The 23868-nt window shown below is 43.7% G+C and overlaps 1 protein-coding gene across 2 annotated transcripts in view; it reads left to right on the forward strand.

Annotated features, from left to right (window-relative positions):
- Window positions 1-23868, forward strand: part of LOC101433437 (dihydrodiol dehydrogenase 3-like) — a 111173-nt gene that overhangs the window by 50257 nt on the left and 37048 nt on the right. Inside the window, exon 11 of one of the 2 annotated variants that reach the window (XR_009182045.2) lies at window positions 1551-6992. The exons of the other annotated variant lie outside the window; for it this stretch is intronic. The gene's annotated coding sequence lies outside the window, so the exon portion shown is untranslated. Of the gene's footprint in view, window positions 1-1550; window positions 6993-23868 lie in introns of those variants that run through there. 2 annotated transcript variants of the gene reach the window in all.

The raw sequence follows: 23868 nt of genomic DNA on the forward strand, positions 1-23868 counted from the left end.
CCGAACAGGGACCGGGGCCGGTCCGACATGACCGCTGCCTCACCCCCGTGGGACCTCGCTCCCACCCCTTCGCCACGCTCTCAAGGTAAGGACCCCCGTTATCGGCCCCCGGCAGAAAAATGGGCGGGCGTCTATCTTCCCGCCAAGCGCCGCAAGTCAGAGCACTTGCTGGCCTACTAGCCTGCCACCAATGTAAAGTTTCGGGCAGACAACTCCAGGCTTACTGGGATCTACTGGTCCCCTTCAACCCCTAGCTTTCCACTGCCAATCTCTCAGACCCTGATACCTATCTGAAATTGGCCCCGCCTATCAACAAGGCCAGCCACAAGCCCGAAAATCCACACAAGCTTATAAGGCAATCAACTCTGTTCCAGCAAACACCCACCCCTTTTCACAACTCCTCAAGCTCCCTACTATCTACATGACAATGTAGCTCTGGGCTAGTAAAGGCTAATAATAGTTAATCCACTGGTATGAGAGAAAAACATGGCAACATTGGTGTTCTGTTTTATTTCCATGCTAATTCTAATTGGACTTCTTTAACCAAGATATTAAAATTAGTACAAAAATTTTATCAAGGTTTAAAAAGAAATTTTCAGTTTTAAATCAATAGTTTACTCCTGAACTTCAAGTCTCACTATAGTCTTACAGTAATTATCCAAAAATGTGTGCTAATGGTCTGCCTAACTGCTGCTCGGGTTATTTTAGCTAATTGCTGATAACTGATAGGAATGTTTCCGAGCACAGGCTTTCGTGTTGCAGGCAGCATGGATTCCAGAGAAAATCTTGAAAGGTACAATCTAAAATGTGCTATATAACAGAGGATTTAAAAGCAGCTATACTAAGAAACTAAGAATTATGAGTTAATTGTAAACTGTATGTTTCTGTTACTGTGTTGTAATTGTTCTGTTTGTCTGTTCGTTCAATGTCAGTGTATATTTTGATACCTCCGGATGGTAAATATAAATTAATAAAAATTTATAAAAGAGCTCTATCCAAATGGCCAAAAATTAAATAAGCGCTTATATTAATACTTAAGTTTATTATATCAGTACATGAGCTTAAATGTTAATAAAATACCTACAATAATAAAAATCGTAAGTATTGATAAGATTAACTGTACATCTTCATAAAAGGTTGTTCTTGCCCAGATTAAAATAAATAACTTATTTTTCACAGGATAATATAAAGAATGTAAAGCTTAAATGAATATTAAAAAAGGTTAAAAGTTTGTGAAAATGCTAACTGAAATGTAATAAGTTTTGCAAAAAGGCGTATTTTGTCCTAAAGTAAAATAGCTAATTTTTCATGAACTCTTGAAACTTAATTTGCAGATGGCAAGCTGTAAAAGGTATTGTGATAACTTTAAGTAAGGGAATGTGTTCTATAAACATAAAATTTGTCTTCAATAGTCTATATGGTTATAAATAAAAGGTTTAATAAAACATTGTTTACATTAAAGTATTAAATGGCTAATTCCAAAAGGTCATTCTTAAATATATATAAAACTGAATTGATGATGATAATAATAAAAGGTAATTTTATTACAGGAAAGATTGGCAGCAACCAGCCTCCTCTGCCAACTTACTTCTAGGAAACTGTTTCTAATATTGCGTGCTACTAAGTATTTAAAGAAAAGTTCATTATTTTAACAAGCTTGTTTAATGTTCACAGTATTGTTATAAGAGGTTTGTTTGATAACTTTGATGTAGGCTATATGGAATGTGTTTTTATTATTAAGGAAACAAAATAATTTTGTCCTGAAATAAAATAATTGACTATTGGAAAAAGTAGAGTATAGGACGAAACCTGAGTGAATGCTAAAACTACAGAAGATTAATGGACAAAGAATTTTTACAGTTAAAGTTAAACAAAATTTAATGGGTCTATCTATAAAATTTTACAAGCTTTGGTGTCGGATAGTATGCTGATGCAAAGTTGAAAATTTTTGTTCTTTCTCAAGGCCTCTCACCATTAATCTGTTTTAGTAAAAGTTCTTATCCTCAGTCAGTATACAAAGAGAGTCTGTCTTATGTTTCTTGTGCTTATCGTTTCCTCGGTGTTCCAAGAAAGAAAGCTTTATCTCTTAAAGGAACATAACGTTCAAAACTGCTTTCTCAAGACCTAATCCTGAACAGTGGCCTTTTGTTCCAAACTAATTATAAGAGATTTGTTCTTTTACCTTAAAAGAAAAATTAAAGTAATAATTAAGTTCATTTAATATGTTATAAGCTAAATAAAGGTGTTTTACAGTGTTATAAAATTAACAACTTTTTCTTCCCTTAAACCCTCTATTAATTAAAGTCGTATGGATAAAAAGTTTCTATGAATGCTTAAAAGTGTATAAAGTTACCAATATTTCAGCATAATATTAAAGAAAAGTACAATATGGTTAATTATAGTTTTAATTATTATAAAAGAGTATATGTCACAAAAACAACCCCTTACCATAGATTAAAGTAACAACACTAGTATGCAGCAATCCCAAATACTGCTAGTTTGTTACAAAAAGTTAAAATCCAGCTGTATTGCTATCACTTTGTTTTAAAACTTGCTGAGACTCTCTTTAGTGTCTTACACAAATCAAGCCAACTGCATTCCTTTATCTGTAAAGAACCCAACAATAAACTTTTGCAGTGCTTTTCAAGGCTATGTGCATAGCCCAACCATCTTGTACAGTATTTACTAATAGTAATAGTAATGAAAAAGCAGCATAAAAAAAAAAAAAACAGCATGTGTTACTTTCCAAAAAGAACAGGTTTAGCCAACTCCTTATTCATCTGCTCAATGCACAGAGCTTTGAGCCATCATTAAAGTTTTACAAATGTTTTAAGAGTCCTTGAATATTGTCTCTGATTCTGAATATGTATGCCTTACTGATAAGCACACCACTGCCCTTTTCTCCGAAAACCCCCGTGCTCAAATTCTTCTAGAAATCTTCCACGGGACCTTTAACTGCCATTACCCCCACACACACAAGTTGCTCCAGGGCCTCACAAGGCTCCCCCTCTCCCCACTATACCACCCTTTCCCTGGCTCCAAGCCTCTCTCCAACTCCACTACTGTCTTCACGGACGCCTCTAAGACCAAGTTTACTTATATTGCCTACTCTCCCAGCCGTGACTTGCCAACCGTTTACTGCCAAACCCATCCCGGATCGGTTCAGGTGGGCGAGCTACTAGCCATCCTCACTGCCTTCCAACACCACGGCAATGAGCCCGTCAACATCTTCACTGATAGTACGCCCTGCAAGTTTGTTCAGTTATTGCCCACGCTGTTTTCTTTCCACGTGACACGCCCATTGATCAAGCACTCCATGCCTTGCAGCGAGAGCTCAAGCTCCGCACACAGCCATAGTACATTTCTCATATTCGCAGCCATTCAGGGCTTCCCGGGCCTCTAGCCACGGGTAATTCTGCTGCCGACCAAACCGTCTCCACCCATACAATAGCCACTGTCGGAAACTTGGTCAATCAAGCCAAACTTCTCCATTCTAAGTTCCACTTTTCAGCAGTCTCACTTCAACGTCTTTTGCCAGGCCTCCCCAAGGAAACTTGCAAGCATTTGGTGCGCGCCTGTAAAACATGCGCCCCCTTCTTGCCGCTTGGACCGTTGCAGCCACAAGGGGTCAACCCCCGTGGCCTCAAGCCAAACTCCCGATGGCAAATAGACGTCACCCATGTGCCATCATTTGGGCGCCTCAAGTATGTCCATGTCACAGTCGACACCTTTTCTCACCTTTGCTACGCTGTCCCCTTACCGGGAGAAACAGCCAAGCATTGCATTAAAGCATTGCGGCAAGCCATCTTATTCATGGGGGTTCCTTGGGATGTTAAAACCAATAATAGGCCTAGGTATTGCAGCTCCTCATTCGCTGCATTTCTCCAGCTCTACAACATTACTCACCACTTCGGCATTCCATACAACCCCCAGGGGCAGGCTATAGTAGAATGCATCCACCGCCAGCTCAAAGTGCAAATTCAATAAGAGAAGAATCTACGCCCACATAGTCAACCAGGCGACATTATCACTGCCTGCCTCATTCACATAAACCTCCTCTCCTTTGATAAAAACGGTCTTTCCCCCCTCCATAAGCATTGGGGCCCCTCCTACGCACCAACAGTTGCCCCGATGGTGTTTTGGAAGGACCCAGAAACAAACAATTGGCAGGGACCCAGTCCCCTTCTCACCCAAGGCAGAGGGTTTGCTTGTGTCTTTCCAGAAAATGCCTCCCAGCCGCTCTGGATCCCCGAAAAAAATGTCAAACCCGCCACCGGCCAGCAGCAGGTTCCAACAACGGATGATGAGAGCACTCGCCCATCGGATGGAGAGGCTAAATATGGCCGCAGATCTAGCTCATGACACCCTCCTCCTTGGACAGCTAGTACAGCTTGCTGTCCGCGCCTTAGCTTCAAACAAAAAACCTAAAAATCTACACTCTCTCCTGCTTTTCATGTTAGCTCTGCTCCCCTCCACTACGGACCAGGCTAGTATAAGCCATCGGCCCTTTAACTGGACACTCTCTTTGGCAGCAGGAAAAGCTCCTCGCTAATAACATTACTGCGGGTGCTCCCTCCTTCACAGTGCACATATGTAATCTTGCCAACCTTCCTGTCATCAGTTCCCTTGTAAACATTACACACAAGACTCACTGGTGTTGATACAGCTCACTTACAGGCCTTGATGGCCCCTATAATCATGAAGTCTCAGGCTTCTATATTTGTCCTTCCATGGCCAGAGGCTGCTATGACCCAGCGCACTATTACTGCCCCTCCTGGGGGTGCAAAACCATAGCCCACAGATGGTCGGGAGCTCCCAGTAGGGACCCCTACCTCTCCCTTTCTTTTAAGGATAAAAGTCACAGGAGCAGCATTAAGCCCTACTGGAGCAGCATTACGCTCACTGTCAAAAACCCTAAAAATGCAGGCTGGCTACAGGGCCGCACCTGGGGAGCCCGACTTTACATGAGCAACTATGATTACGGTGCCTTTTTCATTATAAAGAAAAATTCAATCCGCACACAATCCGCCGCCGTGGGCCCAAATCAAGTTCTCAATCCTCCCCACACACGGCCTCCCCCTCCTCCCTCTGTTTCTCCTTCTCCTCCCGCTACCACCTTAAATCCTTCCATCACTAGGTATCCTCTCCACCGCCAAACCCTGCCACCCCCCAGCCCTCTTGTAGCCCTCCTCAACGCATCATTTATCTCCTTAAACTTATCCCAGCCCAACCTTACACAACGTTGCTGGCTCTGCTTCTCTGCCGTGGCTCCCTTCTATGAAGCCATAGCTACCAACAGCGCCTATCGCGCCTCCCCAGACTCCACTGGTACCTCTTGCAATTGGAACCAAACAAAAAGAGGACTCACCCTCCGATCAGTTTCCCAGACTGGACTCTGTATAATAAAAATCGGCGGCAAAGTTCTCCCCTCCATGCAGTCCCTCTGCAGCCTAACTCACACCCCTAATGCAGCCGCTAAGTTCCTAATTCCCCCTAATAATACCAAATGGCTATGTTCTTCCTCCGGCCTCACTCCATGTCTCAATGTTCAAACCCTTAACTCCACCAGCGACACCTGTGTGCTCATACTCATTGCCCCCCGCGTTCTCTTTTATACTGATAACCAATTCTTTGACTCCTGGCAACACTTCAGCTCCCCGCAGCACGAGCAGAAACAGGAAGTCTTCACCGCCATCACAATTGCCACCCTTCTAGGTCTTGCCGGCGCAGCCACTGGAGCTGCAGCTCTCAGCCTCCAAGATAATTCCTTTTCAACCCTTAGGCAAGCTGTCGATGCAGACATTGCCCGCCTTGAGACTTCCATGGCCCACCTTGAAACATCTCTCAACTCCCTGTCTGAGGTCGTTCTCCAAAACCACAGGGGCCTAGACCTCCTCCTCCTAAAAGAGGGGGGCTCTGCGCAGCGTTAGGAGAAAAATGCTGCTTCTATGCTAACCACTCTGGCCTCATTCGAGATAACCTCGCACAAGTTAGGGAAGGCCTCCGCAAGAGAAAGCAGGAACGTGAAGCCGGATAGTCTTTCTCTTGGGGGCTGCCCAATGGAATCCTTTCTTACTTTCTCCCCTTTCTAGGCCTGCTCCTCACCCTTGTCCTCCTATTAGCCCTAGGACTCTGGATCATCAGGCGAATTGTCCGGCTTGTCAAAAATCAAGTTAACTCTGTCCTTAGTAAGCCCATCCAGGTCCGGTACCAGCGAATCCGCACCACCGACGAAGACGCACCAGGAGTCTCCATTAATTGCTGTCCTCCCCAAATGGCCAGCCGCCTCTCAATGCACCCAAGCCCCAGCTCCCCTGCCCCTACCCCTTCTCACCGCCCATTCTAACCCCTTACCCTTACCCTTTCCCCTCCCCCGCCCTGTTTATCTAAGGCCGCCAACATTCCATCGAGGCGCTGGACTGGTTAGCCAATGATGGGCAACAGGATCGGCCCGCCAGTCAACCTAAGGCAGGGACACGGCCTTTTGCTGCCACGCTTCCCCATGATGGGTAAGACTGGCCACCTGTGTGGCATGGGCATTGCCCGGCTGGGTGCAATCCCGACCTAAGACAGGCACAGTCCCCCTCCCTCCTCAAATCAAGCTTTTCGGAGGAGCTTAATAAAAACAAAGGGGGAAATGTGGGAGGAAGGGTGCCCGGCTTGCCACAGTAGCAAACGGTGCGGCAAGAAGTGATACCGCCTCTGCCCACTGGGCCTAGATAAAGTGACCACGCCTGACTAGGCCTTTGCTGCTAACGGCTGGCCGGCGCTGCCCTCCCCCTTTTTATCTCCCGCCTAGCCCAACATCCGGCCAGCTCTCACTCCCCCTTTCCCCTCCCCTATTCCAAACCTCTCAGCCAGCCCTCTGCCTAGCAACCACTTACAATCACCTATCAGGAAGCAGTACCCGCCCGCACCTATCAAATCCCTCCATGCAGTCCCTAGCCCTATAAAGCTGTGTCCCCTTCCGCAATAAACCGGACTTGCGCACAGACCTGGTCTCCGCGGCTTTCTTCCTCCCCTTGCTGTGCGTCCTCCACTCCTGAGAGCCCCTCTGATGCTGTCTGCTGTAGCATCGGACGCCACTGCGGTCTAGTCTGACCCCTCCAAACCCCCCCGTCAGCATCAGGGTGCAAGCCGCCCCAGCCGCACAGTTGGAACAAAATTACCACATTATTGCAATGTGTTAATAATATGATAACTGTGTGATGGTGCATATGGGAACTCTGTACTTTCTGAATGATAATTCTGTAAATGTACTACTTCATCCTGCCTTGAAAAGGAAGAGGGGAGAGGGGAAAGAAGAGAGAGATGTGGTGTAGCAGTTTGATATAGTTTTGAATTCCAAAAATAGGTATTGGGTTATATTTGTAATCTGGTCTATTACTGGCATGATTGAGTTATGATTAGGGCTTTGATTGTGCCATGTCGTTAGGGCGTGGGGACCCACAGATAAAAGGCGTGGCAAAGGGCAGAGTTGGAGCTTTTGATGCAAGGGTTTTTGGTGTTGGAGTTTTGATGTTGAAGATTGATGCTGAAGCCTTAAGCTGGAGCCCTGGAAAGTAAGCTCACAGAGGAAAGAGAAGCCAACCCCAGGAAGAGAGGAACACTGAGTCCAGGAAGAAGCAAGCCGTGGGAAGAAGGAAACTTGAACCCAGAGAAAATCAAGACCCTGGAAGGAAGGAACCCAGGAAGCCTGAACCCTCACAGCAGTCGGAAGCCATCTTGCTCTAACACGTGAAGAAAGACTTTGGTGAGGGAAGTAACTTATGCCTTATGGCCTAGTATCTGTAATACCTACCCCAAATAAATACCCTTTATAAAAACCAACCAATTTCTGGTATTTTGCATTAGCTCCCCTTTGGCTGACTAATACAGATGGAGAGAAAGAAAGGATTGACGAAAGAAACTAGTCCTTCTACAAGTGAATGATAAAACTGGTCCTTCAAGAGAAGAATCTCAGCAATGAAAAGACATGAACTATTGCTACATACAACACCTTGGATGAATCTCAAGGGAAATAGGCTGAGTGAAAAAAAGCCAGTCCTGAAAGGTTACATACTTTACGATTCCCTTTATATAATATTCTTGAAATAACAAAATCATGTGAATGGAGAACTGATTAGTGGTTTCCAGATTTAAGGAAGAATTGGGAGCAGAAGAGACATGCTTATAGACATAAAAGAGTGATATGAGGGTTCTTTATGATGATGGAACTGTACTGTATCTTGACTTTGATGGTGGATACATGAGTCTATATGTGATAAAATTTCATAGAACTAAACACACACAGAGACACAAATGAGTACAAGTATAACAGAAAAGCTGAATAAGATCAGTGGGTTGTCAATATCCTGGTTGTGAAATTGTACTATAGTTTTGCCAGATGTTACCTTAGGGGAAACTGGGTACATGAAATGTCTCTATCATTTCTATCATTTCTTATAACTTCATGTAAGTCTAATATTATCTCAGATAAAAGTTAAAAAAAGAAGAGGAGGTAGATGTGGCTCAAACGATTGGCTCACATCTCTGTATGGGACATCTAGGGTTCCATTCCTGGGGCCTCCTGGTGAAGACAAGCTGGCCTGTGCGGTGAGCTGGCCCATGCAGGAGTGCTGGCCCATGCAGCAGGCTGGCCCAGGTGAATAGCTGGAGCAGCAAGGTGATGCAACAAAAAGAGGCACAGAGGAGAGACAAAGATACAGCAGACCAGGGAGCTGAGGTGGTACAGGAGATTTAGCACCTCTGTCCTATTCTGGAAGGTCCCAGGATCAGTTCCTAGTGCCACCTAAAGAGAAGACAAGCAGAGTAAAGAACGCACAGTGAATGGACACAGAGAGCAAACAATGGAGTAGGAGGAATAGATAAATAAAAAATCTTTTAAAAAAAAACTAGAAAGTTGGGTCCAGCTTTGCATTTAAGTTTTCCTTTTGGATTGTTTTTTAATACATTATCTTTATTTGAATGCAATGTGGCTCTAGCCTTAGCCACTCTTACCATTTATCATGGCTATTCAAAAACAACATTCCTTTCAAAGCACAAACTAAAGGAAGTAGAATTATAACAAGACCAATTAAGCCCAGATATTTTTAAAAAAACAATGGCTTTTTGCACATCCCCATTCTATGAGGCTAAATTATAGAAACTTTTTGTCTGTCTTGGGATTTGGCACTGCTGGCTACAAAATGGTGAGAATATTGAGAATTTGGGGACTGAAAGAGGTCAAAAAGATAAAAGTAACCCAGTAGAAGACACAATACTTTCTGGAAATTGTTTTTAAAGCAAATTTTAATTTTTCCCTGAAATCCAAATGATTGATAGTTTTGGTTTTTTTAAGATTTATTTATTTATTTCCCCTTTCCCCTCCCCCTCCCACACCCTGCTGTTTTTACTATCTGTGTCCTTTCTCTGTGTGATCTTCTATATCTATTTCTCTCTCTTTTTCTGTCTTCTCATTTTTTCTCCTCTAGGATTCACCGTGATTCGATCTTGGGGACCTCTGATGTGGAGAGAGGCTCCCTGTCAGCTGTGCCACCTCAGTTCCTGGTTTCTGCTTTGCTTCACTTTGACTCTCCCTTTTGTCTCTCTTTTTTGTTGTGTCATCCTCTTGCTGCATGACTCACTTGTGCAGGCACTGGCTCACCATGTGGACACTTGGCTTGCTGCACAGGCACTTGACTCATCACATGGGCACTGGCTTGTTGCACAGGCATGCTTTCTCTTCTTTTTTTTCACCCAGAGGCCCTAGGGATTGAACCTGGGTCCTCTCATATGGTCGGCAAAGCCCTATCACTTGAGCCACATTTGTATCCCAATAGTTTTTCTTTAGCAACATAAAGTCTCTAATTTTTTAGAACATAGGAGAAAAAAGAAGAACTCCTCCCTACTTTCCTAATGTTCAGTGTCTAAAGACTCAAATTTTATCAATTAATATGCACATTTTTAAGGATTTTGAAGAAATATCAAATTGCCTCCCATCGGTCTACTTAAATTAACAGTCCCCCCAACATTTACTGAAAGGGCTCTTTTTCAAAAAACTTGACATGTATTGGAGAGTATTTTTGTTTGATTGTCATCATTTTATTTTTGCCAGTTTGACTGGGAAAAATAGAAACTCAGTGTTGATTTGATTTTTATTTATATTATTAATTTGTATTGGCTTTTGGAATTTCTTCTTTTGGAAATTACCTGTTCATTTTTTGTATGGCCTACATTCAAACCCCAGCTTCATCATTTACACCTTTGTAATCTTTGGCAAATTACTTGACTTCTATGTCCCTCTGTTGTCTTAAATTTAAAATTGGTGTACTAATATTTACCAGCACATAAGCTTGTTCTGTTGATTAAACACCTAATACACACAAGTAATGTATAAATTACAGTTATAGTATTAAAAGAAAAAATTTTCATATATTTTAAGATCTCACAGCTTTATTGACTGATTCATGAATGATGCAGTATCCTATTCAGAAAGTAGAAGGGAGCTCACTGAGAGTGGAAAGGGGAAGTTTATACAGGGTGAACACAGAAGCAAGCAAGGAAATGTTCTGATTGGCTGACATTAAGTTTACATTTTACATGGGGGAGTCTTATAGAGTGAGGAGTAGATATACATTGTTTAGTATGGTAGATCCAATCTGATACGCTCTCTCTCCTGGACTGAAATGGGTTTATCACCAGGTGGTGTGTTTTATCTGCAGTTCATTGTTGTGTTCATTGTTCCATTTCTCAGAAAGCCCCTGCAAGTCCATAGTTTTTGTCTTCTGGAAAATGCTTTCACAGAAAGTGGTCTCTCTGTGTCTCATTTTATTTTACTTAACATCCCCCTTTTGGTCATTTTTCATATAACCTCATTGGAAAATTGACCAAAATACTCTGGTCACCACTATTGATTTCTCTTCTTGTCAGGCAGTTGAGTATGCTTACTCATTTTGTTCCATCTTTTCCTTTTCAGTTTTCATGTTTGTTTCCTTTCTTGATTGCAGTGAGGTTCATTGGGTGGCTGTTCAATTATATTTAAGACACTTGGCGTAGGGTTACTTTAGTTGAGTGGATTATGGATATAGACCTTTCTCTGAGTCAAGGTATCTATTTTATTTTTAGTCTCAGTGCACTAGGGACAGGTTCCTATCTAATTTGTCTTTTGATTAACTATCTTAAGAGCAACCACCTGTCTTGAGGGTGACAAGGAATTTGCATAGAATCCTGAAACACAGTTTGTACAAGAAATAATTACAGGGAAATGGATGTGGCTCAAGTGATGAAGCTTCCACCTACCATATGGGAGGACCTGGGTTTGATACCTGGGGACTCCTGGTGAAAGGAAAGAAGAGAAAGCGTGCCTGCATGGCAAGCCAGTGCCCACATCGTGAGTCAGTACCCTGCGCAAGTGAGTCATGCAGCAAGATGACGCTTCAAAAGAGAGACAAGGGGAGAGTCAAGATGAAGCACAGCAGAGACCAGGAACTGAGGTGGAGCAGTTGACGGGGAACCTCTCTCCCCATCACAGGTCCCCAGGATCGAATCCTGGTGAATCCTAGAGGAGAAAAATTGAGAAGAGAAGACAACACAGCAAAAACAGCAGCGTGGGAAGAGGGGAAGGGGGGAAATAAATAAATCTTAAAAAAAAAAAAAGAAAGAATTATGTATAGACTGATAATCACAATTAAAGCATAAATCTGAAGTGTACAGGTTATCCTGTATTCCTTTAAACCAAGAACGTAAATCAGGAAATCGGCTTGACTGTTGAAATATTTGAGCCTAACATATCATTAAACACTTTAACTTGGTCCTCTAAAATATTCAGATTATTTATCATTGTGCCATATTTATTAACATTAATGCGACATTGTTCATGGGAAGTCAGGGTATCTAAAGCCCATCTGTTTTGCAAGAACACTGATGATAAGCTGTGAACCTCAACCTCGAGGACCTAAAGAGCATTGAATGTGGTATTAAAACTCTGCTTCCTAACCTTTGATAATGTATAACTACTCCCTTCAGGTTGGATGTTCCTAGGGAAGGTATGATGCTATGCATGAAAAGATGGAATGAAGTATTAGAGTAGGTCAAGGGATTGGGGGTATTTCCTTTTGTCAGTCTGAGGCCTGATGTACAAAAGATTCTAAGTTAGCTTTCTGACTGGCATTTAGGGTAGTTAATATATGCAAGATCTCAGGATCCAGTTATCAGCAATTTACAAAGGGCTGCAAACTATTTCAGACAATGAACAGGAGCAGAATCTGTTAACTCACTGGAGTGTGCTATCATTTTCTATTGAAATACAAATTTCTCTCTACAACCACCTTCCTTCTGATCAAAGATAATGCCAAAAAGATTATTCTTGATCATAAGACTAATTTTATCAGATTTGACCTGATTATACAGGGGTAGCAAGAATGGTGATTTGTCATAAAGGCCTTTTTACATTTGCTTTTCTGGTAGTTTTCACAAGGAACTTCTGGTTGGACTTTTTAAAAGCCTCTCAAGGCTAGGAAGCCAAGCCAAAAACTTGACACCAGTTTTCACTGAGAGTATCTATAGATTTGGGTGAATTCCTCTTTCTTGAAGTTTGCTTGCCAAAAGTATCCTTATCTGTCAAGCACTGGAGCCAGGTACCAGCCCAGTTTTTCCAAGAGGGTTTTGTAAGCATTGACTCCATAAGGTCAACCTCAGGTCCTTAAAAGTCTTTGGCCAAATCTATTAAATGAGCATCTTTCTCAAACATGACATTCTAGTCAAAGCCTTGGTTATGTAAACTGTCTCCATTTATATTTTAACAAAGAGGGCAGATTCTAATTGGGCCTTTGCAAATTATTTTTGCCATAAAATTAAGAATATCTAATAGGAGTTTCCAAATCCTGGAGGGATCAGATAGCTTAAGGGAAAAGAGTAAGGGACTCCTTGTATCTAGAAAACAGAACCTGAAAACATCAGCAATAATAATAATAATAATAAAAACCCTAATCATTCTTTCTCAGTTCATTCAGTCCTAGGTAAAAAATCCTTATTCTGTTTGATCTTTTGTTAGCAATTGCATGACCCATCAGCTTTTTCACTAGAATTCTGGAGATTTTTGACCCAGTACAATGGTGTAGTCTCAAAATTATTTAAGCAATGTCATTAGAAGACGTGCCCCAGAGTACATGGCCTAGTCCTTTCCATGCGTCTCTGAGACAGTTCTCTTTGTTGAAGATGAAGCAGCTGGCCTCTAGTTGATTTCAAATGTTTTAGGGAAGCATCAGAATAAAATCTCTCTCTAAATGACCTAAAACTTAATATGGCCATGGTTAACTCACATCTGTTTTACAAAAGTAAACAATCTGATGAGAGATCATCAACCATTACTTTAAGAATAACAAATTATGCTGTCTAATATCTAATATTTTAAAATAACTGAAATTACTGCTAATACCAGGCAGATATCATCTCATGGACAGTGAAGACATTGACAGATCTCTAGGAAATTTGTACAATTTCTGAAGTGTTTACATTAATTACATTCCACCCATACAAATGTAACCAGCAGAAGGTTAGGAAATCCTTTTTTAATTTGACAACACTTTCCATGCACCTTACACACATAATAATTTTTGCACCTCTCTTTTTATAATGTGAGAAAACAAATTCTTTACAGTCTTCCAGGGGCCCTCTAGAAAACCCCAAAGGCAGTTTAAGATCAATATATCACATCTCTATACAAAGATGAAATTAAATTAGTGACTATATAGGGCTGGGGAAGTTTAGAGGGATTGAAAAGTGACTGCTAAAGGGTGTGGAGTTTTTTTTTTTGGAGTAATGAAATTGTTCTGAAATTTTTTTGTGTGTGGTGATGAATGCACAGCTTTGTGATTATAAACTTTGGATAGATTGTATAGTATTGTTACTAAATGGCTCTGGTTTCTAAGCTTATGGGTTCTTGGCTTATGTTGCATAAAAGAATTTAAGGACATGCCATAGGGTAGGCAAGGGAGTAAAGGGTTTATTAAGAAACAAGGAAAGTACACAGTCTGAGGTGTGGGCCATGGGCCTACTGTACAATGAGTTGAGCACACGGTCCCAAGAGTCAGGCTTTTATAGTCTTTCCTCCTCTCCCTTTATAATGTTGGGTGCAGGGCCCCAGCTCTTTGCTGTTCTGATTGGCTGCCCCACTTGTCAGCTCTCAGGGGCTAATGGTGAGGCTTTTTAAGGGTATCTGGGGCTTTCCCTCTGGTTCCAAATGAGATTCTCATAGCTGGGACCTCACGAGATCCCTCAGTAAGTTTCTCGGCAGTGTCTCAGCCATGTGGTTTGCCAGCCATGTTGTCTGCCAGCCTCAGCCACCTTCCCCCTTTCACGATACTAACCTGCCTCAACTCTGCCCTCAGAGTTTACACCCGTATTCTTAAGGGCACACTGAAGGGTGATGGTCATTCTTCTTAGGTACTTCCCACTGGTTAGGGGGAGTAGACCCTACCTGACAAGGTGTAAAACTCTCTGGCTATTCTGCTGTGGCTGAGGGAAAATTGCAGCGGCTTGCTCGGTCGGTAGAGGTGGGGTCTGGCTGCAGACAAGGGGTCGGTCCAGCTTTGGATGAGGGGTCGGTCCCGCTTGGGACGAGGGGTCGGTCCCACTTGGGACGAGGGGTTGGTCCGGCAGCAGACGAGGGGTCGGTCTCACAGGGGTTGCGTGGTTCGGCTGACGGGGTCGCCCGGCAAAGCCGGCGACAAAGGGGTCGCCCGGAGAAGCAGGCGACGAACTGGGGACAAGGGAGGCCAGGCCCTTGTCAGGGGCTCTCAGGACTGGAGGGCGCACGGCAGAAAAACTACCGCGGAGACAAGGTAAACACGCAAGTCCACTTTATTGAGGGAGAGGCAACAGTTTTATAGGGGCTGGGGAAGGCTGATTGGTCGAAGCCACGCCCTGTTCTGATTGGTTGCTGGCGAAAGGTCAGTGGGAGGTACTGGACGGGGGAGGGGCGGTGATTAGGGATTGGCTGTCGCTGTTGCTGGGGGAAGGGTCAGGGTTTAGGGATTGGTGGCTGCTGTTGCTGGGGTGGAGGGCAGACTTGAGTTTCCCGCCCACGCCTGGCTGTTGCTGCTGTCGGGGGGAGGGAGAAGGGCAGACTGGAGTTTTCCGCCCTGCGCCTGCGCAGGGAGAAAGAAGAAGGGTGCCACCCCACAGGCATCGTGTGGCGCCATCCGGGAGGAGGGGAGGCCGCGGAAGCATGGCTGCCGAGAAGGGGAGACCCGAGGGCACTCTGCGCCCATGCCAAGCTCCCTTCAGGGGTGGCGGTGAGTCCAACCAGCCACCCTATTATGGGGGCAGCGGCTAGGAATTGGGCCTACCATGGCTGCTCCCCCGCCAGGCCAGCAAACCCCACTTCAGCCCGAGGGGTGACCGCATTTCCCCCTTCTTTTCAAATAAGGGCCAGGATGGCAGCAGCAACAAGTAGCCGAGGCCCAAGAGGCAGTAAGCAATGAGGGAAGCAGGGCCGAAGAAGGAGGTGAGTAGGACGGGGATATAAATGTACAATTTGGGGGGCGGTATCTTGCCATTGTAAGCAAGGGTGGCCAATGTCCAATTCTTGTTGATCTCGGCGGCTATAAGGTCTATCTGCTGTTAAAAGTCCCGAATGACAGCGCGTTACAGGTAGTTGATCTCTTCTTGGCGGCGAAGAGCGGTAGAGGCAGACTGTGTGATGGTCTGGATGATCGCAGCTGTGAGGACAAGTCGCATCAGGGTACCAGCGGCGGTGGTGGCGGCAGCGTCAGGAGTGGTGGAGACGTAGGCGAGGACAACAAGAAGGCCAAAGTCTTCACGGGCGCGAGAGAGGCCGATGTTAATGGGGCAGGCCGACATGGGGTGGCCCAATCTGCAATGCAGTGGGGGTTCAGGCAAAAAAAGGAGGGGGTGGGGGACGAGAAAGGACGCTTTGGATGGCTGAGAAGAGGAGTGAGGTCGAGACAGGAGGAAGCTCCACAGAAGTATGGGGAGGCAAAAGCAGAAATGTGATTAGATGCTAGAAAGCAGGCTGCGGGCCGGGGAAAGTGGGTTGCGGGCCGTTTAGCGGGGCTGGAGCTGCTTGAGAGCGATGGCGGCATGGGGGGCCACGGTTACAGAAGACTTGGGGCTGTTTCAAAGAGATCTTACACTGGTGAGTGTCTAGGAGACCGGCGAGAGCCCGAATTTGCGGGGCTTCCTTAGCAGATAGGATGTTACCCATTGCTAATGGTCTTTTGGAGCCGATAAGAAAAGGGGCCCTTACCTTGAGAGCGTGGCGATGGGAGCCGAGGTGTGCGGTGAGACGAGGGGTCGGAGCTGGTGGGGCTCCGACGGTGGTCGCGGGCCAAGAGAAGGCCCCAACGAGGGGAGGGCGGAACGACGAGCAGTGGAGCAAGGCAAAGGGGAGCAAGCGTGGAGGGGAGGAGGCAGAGGTGAAGGCAGGGGTGGAGGTGCTCAGGCACGCGCTCCTGAGAGTTTTATTGGCACCTCTTAATCATAGCGGGTCGGTATAAGCCCCCAACATGGAAGGAGAAAGCCATCCAGCGATTCTCCCAGACCGCCGTGGATCGTATGAGGTCACCAAGGTTCAGGAGCAGCAATGCAGAGCGAAAAGATAGGGGTGAGAAGAGAGGAGGGCGTAGGGCTGTGGGAGGGTTACTTCAGACACGCAAGCACGCGCTCCCGAGAAATCCAAGGCTCCTCTTAATCATAGCGGGTCGGTATAAGCCCCCGACATGGAAGGAGAAAGCTATCCAGCGATTCTCCCAGACCGCCGTGGATCATATGAGGTAGCCAAGGCTCAGGTAGCAGCAATGTTGCACGAGAGAAGTCCCAAGTTGAGAAGGGGGGGGGAGGCCGCCAGGTTATGGAGTGAGGCTGTGGTGGAGTTGCCTTGCCCCACGTTGGGCGCCAACTGCGGCGGCTTGCTTGGTTGGTAGAGGTGGGGTCTGGCTGCGGACGAGGGGTCGGTCCCGCTTGGGACGAGGGGTCGGTCCCACTTGGGACGAGGGGTCGGTCCGGCAGCAGACGTGGGGTCGGTCTCACAGGGGTTGTGCGGTTCGGCTGACGGGGTCACCCGGCAAAGCCGGCGACGAAGGGGTCGCCCGGAGAAGCAGGCGACGAACTGGGGACAAGGGAGGCCAGGCCCTTGTCAGGGGCTCTCAGGACTGGAGGGCGCACGGCAGAAGAACTACCGCGGAGACAAGGTAAACACGCAAGTCCACTTTATTGAGGGAGAGGCAACAGTTTTATAGGGGCTGGGGAAGGCTGATTAGTCGAAGCCACGCCCTGTTCTGATTGGTTGCTGGCGAAAGGTCAGTGGGAGGTACTGGATGGGGGAGGGGCGGTGATTAGGGATTGGCTGTCGCTGTTGCTGGGGGAAGGGTCAGGGTTTAGGGATTGGTGGCTGCTGTTGCTGGGGTGGAGGGCAGACTTGAGTTTCCCGCCCACGCCTGGCTGTTGCTGCTGTCGGGGGGAGGGAAAAGGGCAGACTGGAATTTTCCGCCCTGCGCCTGCGCAGGGAGAAAGAAGAAGAAGGGTGCCGCCCCACAGGCATCGTGTGGCGCCATCCGGGAGGAGGGGCGGCCGCGGAAGCATGGCTGCCGAGAAGGGGAGACCCGAGGGCACTCTGCGCCCATGCCGAGCTCCCTTCAGGGGTGGCGGTGAGTCTGACCAGCCACCCTATTATGGGGGCAGTGGCTAGGAATTGGGCCTACCGTGGCTGCTCCCCCGCCAGGCCAGCAAACCCCACTTCAGCCCGAGGGGTGACCGCAGAAAATAAGTCCGGCACCCTGGTTGGAGCTGGATGAAATCCCTGCTTGACTAATAAGGTGTTGATTCTGTAAGAAATAAACTTAATTAGAATTTTGAAGATACATGGTCCTATTAAAAGGATAAAGAAGATGATGGTAAGTGGGCCCAAAAAGGGGGCCAGCTGTGACACACTGGACCACAAGAGTGAGAAAGGCAAGGCGCCTTCAGAGGCTGCATCCTCCCAAAGTTGATGGGAAAGAGTATGCATCCTTGAGTTCTTTTATGCTGTTGGTTAACTCTAGGGAGAGATTGTGGTAGACCTGCTGGGTTTGGTATAAATTGCCAACCCCAGTTTTCTTGGTGGTGATTATGTTTAGGACAGCTAGGAGAGGTATGAAGAGGCACTGTCCTAGACAAAAATTCACAAAGACAGTATAAGCAACAACAAAACAAGCATATGGCAAGAAAATAGAGTACTTAAGAGAGCCATTCTTTTGTCTTATAGGCACATTCATTAATTACTTTGGAAATGAATTAAGTTTACCAGGACTTTTAACATGTTCAGTATCCCTCTGCATATGATCTAGAATAGAAAAGATATCCATAATCTTCAGGCCTATAGGTGCACTACTTAATACCAATCAATGCACAGTTTCCTTTTTGAACTGCAGTAAATAGACCTATCCAGGTTTGCAATACCGTACATATTGTCTCTCCATAGGAGCAGGCCATAATGCCAATTGTGTTTGTTTCAGTTCTACTCATATTACTCTGGTAATTATTGCTCCACTTGGTATGTCCCTCACACAACCAGCATGCTGCAGCACTGTTGACCCTAGAGAGAAGGTAGGAAAGTAGGCTCCACTATTTCACTGGCCTGGTGCATAGCGCCCTTCAGCATCATGAAACAGAGCCAGTCTGGAGGCAGTGTCCATTGTACATCTGGCAAGATCGAGCCATTGTCAGCTGCTGCAGGAGTTTGAAGCTGCAATACATTCTCTGTCCACTTCAAGAGCATGTTCAGAGATGTCGTAGATACTTTCATTGTTTTGGGGGTTGCAGTGATCAAGCCAGTAACTCAAATGGAGAGGCACCAGACAGTATACTGAAATCCTGGTTTGAATGCACAAGAGAGTTTGACAACACTGAAGTCTATCTCTTTTGATGTTTATATACTTTCTAAACACTTCAAATGCAATGTATAACATCAAATGAATTTAATTATTTTAGTACTTTTTACTTCTACATTTTTACCACGATGACGTTAATTAACAGGTATTTTACTTTAGCAGTAGAGGAAAAATTACTTCCTCCATTATTTTTTGAAAATATAAGATTCCCAATGCAATCAAGACAATCTTTCCTTACCACCACTTTAATATACAGATCGAGGTGGCCTCTGACAGACTTCCCTGTTATGAAGTTACTTTTTGTTATTAGTATCAACCTAAGTTTCTAATAATGGCTTCCTGGAATTATTAATAATGGCTTCCGTTCAGAAGATGCTTTTATAAACTCCTTAAAAATAACCATAACCGCATAAACTAGTTACCTTTAAATAAACTTATTAAATTATAGTTGACAACCCATGAAATTTACCTTTATCTTAATATCATTAAACATGAACTTACAATTTTCATCATCTTAAAGATTTAATACATATAATGTTAATTTAGTTAATTGGTATTCTATAAACCTAGGGAGATTACATCCAAGCTAAAGAAAATTGAAGCCATTATAGTTTATGCAGGGAATGTTCTTTTTCCTCCTTTACAGGGGAGTAAAATTTCTTTAATAAAATTCCAAAACTGTGAATAATCTTAAAAGTATACTGACTGCTAGGTTCTGAAATATATCATAATTGTTTAATTTATTTTAATAATAATTTAGAAAAGATCTTTCCATAGTTTTCAAGGCCTTTTCCTTTACTTACTGAAATTTGGTATAGGATTATTGAACACCCATATTTTAAGACAGTTACAAAGGTTTAAAAGGGCAAACTGATTCTTAATTCCCTAGCATAGAAGTTAGAGTTTTAATCTGCCACACCTGGCCCTCCCTCATAGCACTTGCAAAGAGAAGGTCCTGGGGGCTGGGTAGGTCAAAGAGCTTAGGAAAATTTTTTTCCCATTCCCAGTTGTTTCTATATTCAAATTTCTATATGACCTTTCTATCCTGCTTAGCATAATTTGGGCTCCAGGGTTATTCTTTCACATATATAAGTGCATATTTAATTTTTAACAATTCGAATAGAGCTCTTTTAAGAATTTCCATTTGTTAATTTGATATTACCATCCTGATGTATGAAGATATATACCAAGCAAATAGACATAAATGGAGAGTTAGACAGTTACTTATAGTTTTCATTCTCTTACAAAATAAGTTTAACTATAAAATAACATTATCGTCAAAATATCCCATTGAAGGCTATTTCTAATTACTCTAATTTTACTGTGACCATGCAGTTTTGCACAAGAATTTTATTCTTATTGGCTTATAACCAAATTGTTCATAACGCTTTAATAAACAACAACATTTTCTTTTACTTCAGAGCTTTGCTTATTTCCCTTATTTGACTTTGACCTAGGATGAGTAGTTCCTAATTCCAGTATATAATCACTGAGGTCATCGAAGTCTCAAGGAGACTTGGTTTTTCTCAAGACTTGCTGATTTTAGGAACATCAACACTCGAGATGGGAGGCCCCCACTCCCCAGTCCTCAGAGATAACAGACTTTGGTGGCCACTGGATTGGAAGAGTGGATGTCCAAACCTAAGGGTTGAGAATTCCACTGGGCAGCAATCTAGTCTACACCCAGAGTCATGAGGAAAAGCAGGATCATTAATACCAGTGGAAGGACGGGGGACAGTGGTGTCTTAAATGTGCCGCGGAGGGCAGAAGTTGTCATGAAATAACCATAAGCAAAGGCAAACTCAGTTTAGAACAGAGGTTCTTAACTGTTTTTGTTCCACGACCCATTTGCCAGTCAGGTGAAAACCATGGACCCCTTCTCAGAATGTTGGCATGTCTTTAAATTAAATTTTGGGTTATTCAGAATTATGTTTTGCAAATCTCCCATAATTTCGATACCTGATAACCTAACATAGTTCAATATCTGTTCAAACAATCATTTTTAGCAAACATTTAGAAATTTGAGTTTTCCCATGGCATCATAAAGCCATCTCCACCATCCTAACCAACCTTTTTGCAGGAATTTATCCATTGCACTCAGAATATGCTATGTCAAAATAAAAATCATACTAAGTCCACACTATATTGTGTATTATTTAATAAATACATCACACCTGCACTAACATGTCCCCATAAGAATTTTTTTTTTCATTTTCAATTCAAGCTCATGGGCCCCCTGAAATATTTCCATGGACCCTGATTAATAACCCCTGGTTTAGAATTATCACAATAGCTGAAGTCTAAGGGAGAGATGAAGCTAGTAAGCTAGTCACAAACTAACCATAATCTAAGGTATGTTTAATATATAATTTCCATTACTATAGCAAGCATATGCAAGGGTGTGGCTAAACAAAGGTAAATTAGTCTAAGATTACCATCACGGTAGTAGGTTTTAGAACAAATCCACCCATTTATAGCAACTTCAGATAGTATCATGATGGTGTTTTGTAATATAAAGTCATCTATATAATCTTAACTCTTAGTTACAGTTTCTAGTAAATTTCCACTTTAAAAAAAATTGGGCCCTTTAATTTATTAACTAAGCAACTAAGACAATTTTGTCAGTAACAACATTGCTAAGTTTTCCCACTTTTCAGCAGTTGAGACAATTTCACTTGTGATTTCTTTTATACAGCAAATTCAATTGTAAGATAGTATTGACCTTTTTTTATCTTTTATTATCTTTTTTTAAAAAGACACATGGATCACACAAAATGTTAAAATAAAAAATATGAGGAAAAAAAAAGTTTCTCATATACCCCACTCCCAACACTCCACACTCCTCCCACATCGACAACTTCTTTATTTTGTGTGGAACATTCATTGCTTTTGATGAACATTTTGGAGCATTGCTACATGGCATGGGTTATAGTATATGTTGTAGTTTACACTCTCTCCCAATCCATTCCATAGGTTATGGTAGGATATATAATGTCCTGCATCTGTCCCTGCAATATCATTCAGGACAACTCCAAGTCCCAAAATGCCCCCATATCATACCTCTTGTTCCCTCTCCCTGCCTTCAGCAACTCCCGTGGCCAGTGTCTCCACATCAATGATCTTATTCCATTTTTGGAGTCACAATACCTCTATAGTAAAATATATATGTCAACTCTAATCCATGTTTTATTCCTCCATCCTGAGGACCTTGGGATGGTGTTGTCCACTCCACCTCTAAATCAAGAGAAGAGATTGGGCTGAGTGCATGGACCTCTTGCCAACAGTTCTGCAGTGGTCTCTTTATTTCCTGAAGGTCTTTATTTATGCACTAGCTGGTCAGATACTTGTGTCCCACGCTGGGTCTCTGAAGACTTGGATCCCTGTGTCTGGATATGTGTGGGGTTCTAACTCACTGCTCTGAGTGGCTCTATGGTCTGCATCCATGGCAGGAGGTAGCTGGGCCATGCTGCCTCTGTGTTACTCTTAAGCTGTGCAGGACTGAGTGAGGGGGAACGGTCCAGATATCCGGGTCCATGTTGTAGATTCCCTACCTTTTTTTTTTTTTTTTTTGATGTTTGTTTTCCCTTTTTCTTTGATTCAGTATTAATGGAGCCCTTCTCTCTGTGTCATCCTCCAGGGCTCTAGGCAAGTGGGATTTGTCCTTTTATTAGTTGTTTCTGAGGGGAGATTTTTCAGGGGATGTCTTTTGTCACAGTGTTTATGATGCCACTGTCTTGTCCATAAATTATAACTCATCATCAAAGCCTACGATCCAGCCTCATCTCCTTTATGATGCCTCTGTGACTTCCCCAGGGTGTCCTCACATTATTGTAGCTTCTATTAATGCAGTTCTAAAAGAATATTAGTGAAATTATACTCTCACCTAGTTAGGAACTTCTGCTAGTTAAACCACCTTTGTGATCTTTTCTTTAATGTGACTATCATGTCATGCTTCCCCAATCATGTTTTGTGCCACTGGTGTTCTAGAGTCTAGCACAGAATATAATAGTAGTCTTAAATTTATCTTATAATTTTTAATCTGTCATTCTGGCCAGTCAAGTCTACAATCCTTTCTAACTCTCTTATTCTATGAAATTGGGAATTGTTCCACCATGTGTTAGCCATAGGTCTAATAGATATACCCATTGTATTTTCCTTCTGAAAACTTGAAATAAACAGGATTAGGTCAATTTTCTGTAAATACACGCACAAAAAAAGTTAAATTTCTTAAATGATAACAGCCTCGAGCTTATCATTAAATAGGCTACAAATATGCCTAATACCCCATGCAATATTTTTCTGTTTTTCACTAATTCTTTTCTGTAGTGCAGAGACATCATTTTTCCTTTCATTTTCCTGAATCAGAAGTCTAGGATCTTCATAATGAAAGAAGACAAGTAGGTGTAATGCAGATCTTCTTTGGTGAAGCTCTATTAGGCTATGTGATATTTATTTGTCTTTTAAGAGGCCTTATAAAATTTGCCGGTAAAATTTATCCAAATACTTTTCCATAATCTGATATCAAGGCTTACAGCATGTAGTTATAGAATCTGTTATCCCTTCTAAATGGGAAAGATGTTTATCTCAGGCTGCCAGGCACCTCTCCTTTTTGTTATATATATATATATATATTTTTTAAGATTTATTTTTTATTTATTTCTATCCTCTCCCCCCAACGCCCCAGTTGTCTGCTCTCTTGTCCCCTGCTCCCACCCTGCCTTTCGCTTCCTTATACTTTGCCCGCCTGTTCCTCGTAACCTCCCTGTATTATGGCCCTTCTCAGCAGCAGTTTGTGCTGCTGCCTCCCTCTGCCCCTCCTCCCAGCCACTGTTATCTTCCCCCTCCCAGCCGATCGCTGTTCTCCCCGCCTCATTTCAACCGCCCTCATCCCGTATCCGCCCCGGCACAACCTCGGAAACAACCCCCTCTGCCATCAATGGCTTACGTCATAAACCGCAGGTCCGCCCTTGCCTCTGCAGCCAATCCTCAGCTGCCCCAC

The sequence above is a fragment of the Dasypus novemcinctus genome, chromosome 20, assembly GCF_030445035.2.
Source record: "Dasypus novemcinctus isolate mDasNov1 chromosome 20, mDasNov1.1.hap2, whole genome shotgun sequence".
Lineage (NCBI taxonomy): Eukaryota > Metazoa > Chordata > Mammalia > Cingulata > Dasypodidae > Dasypus > Dasypus novemcinctus.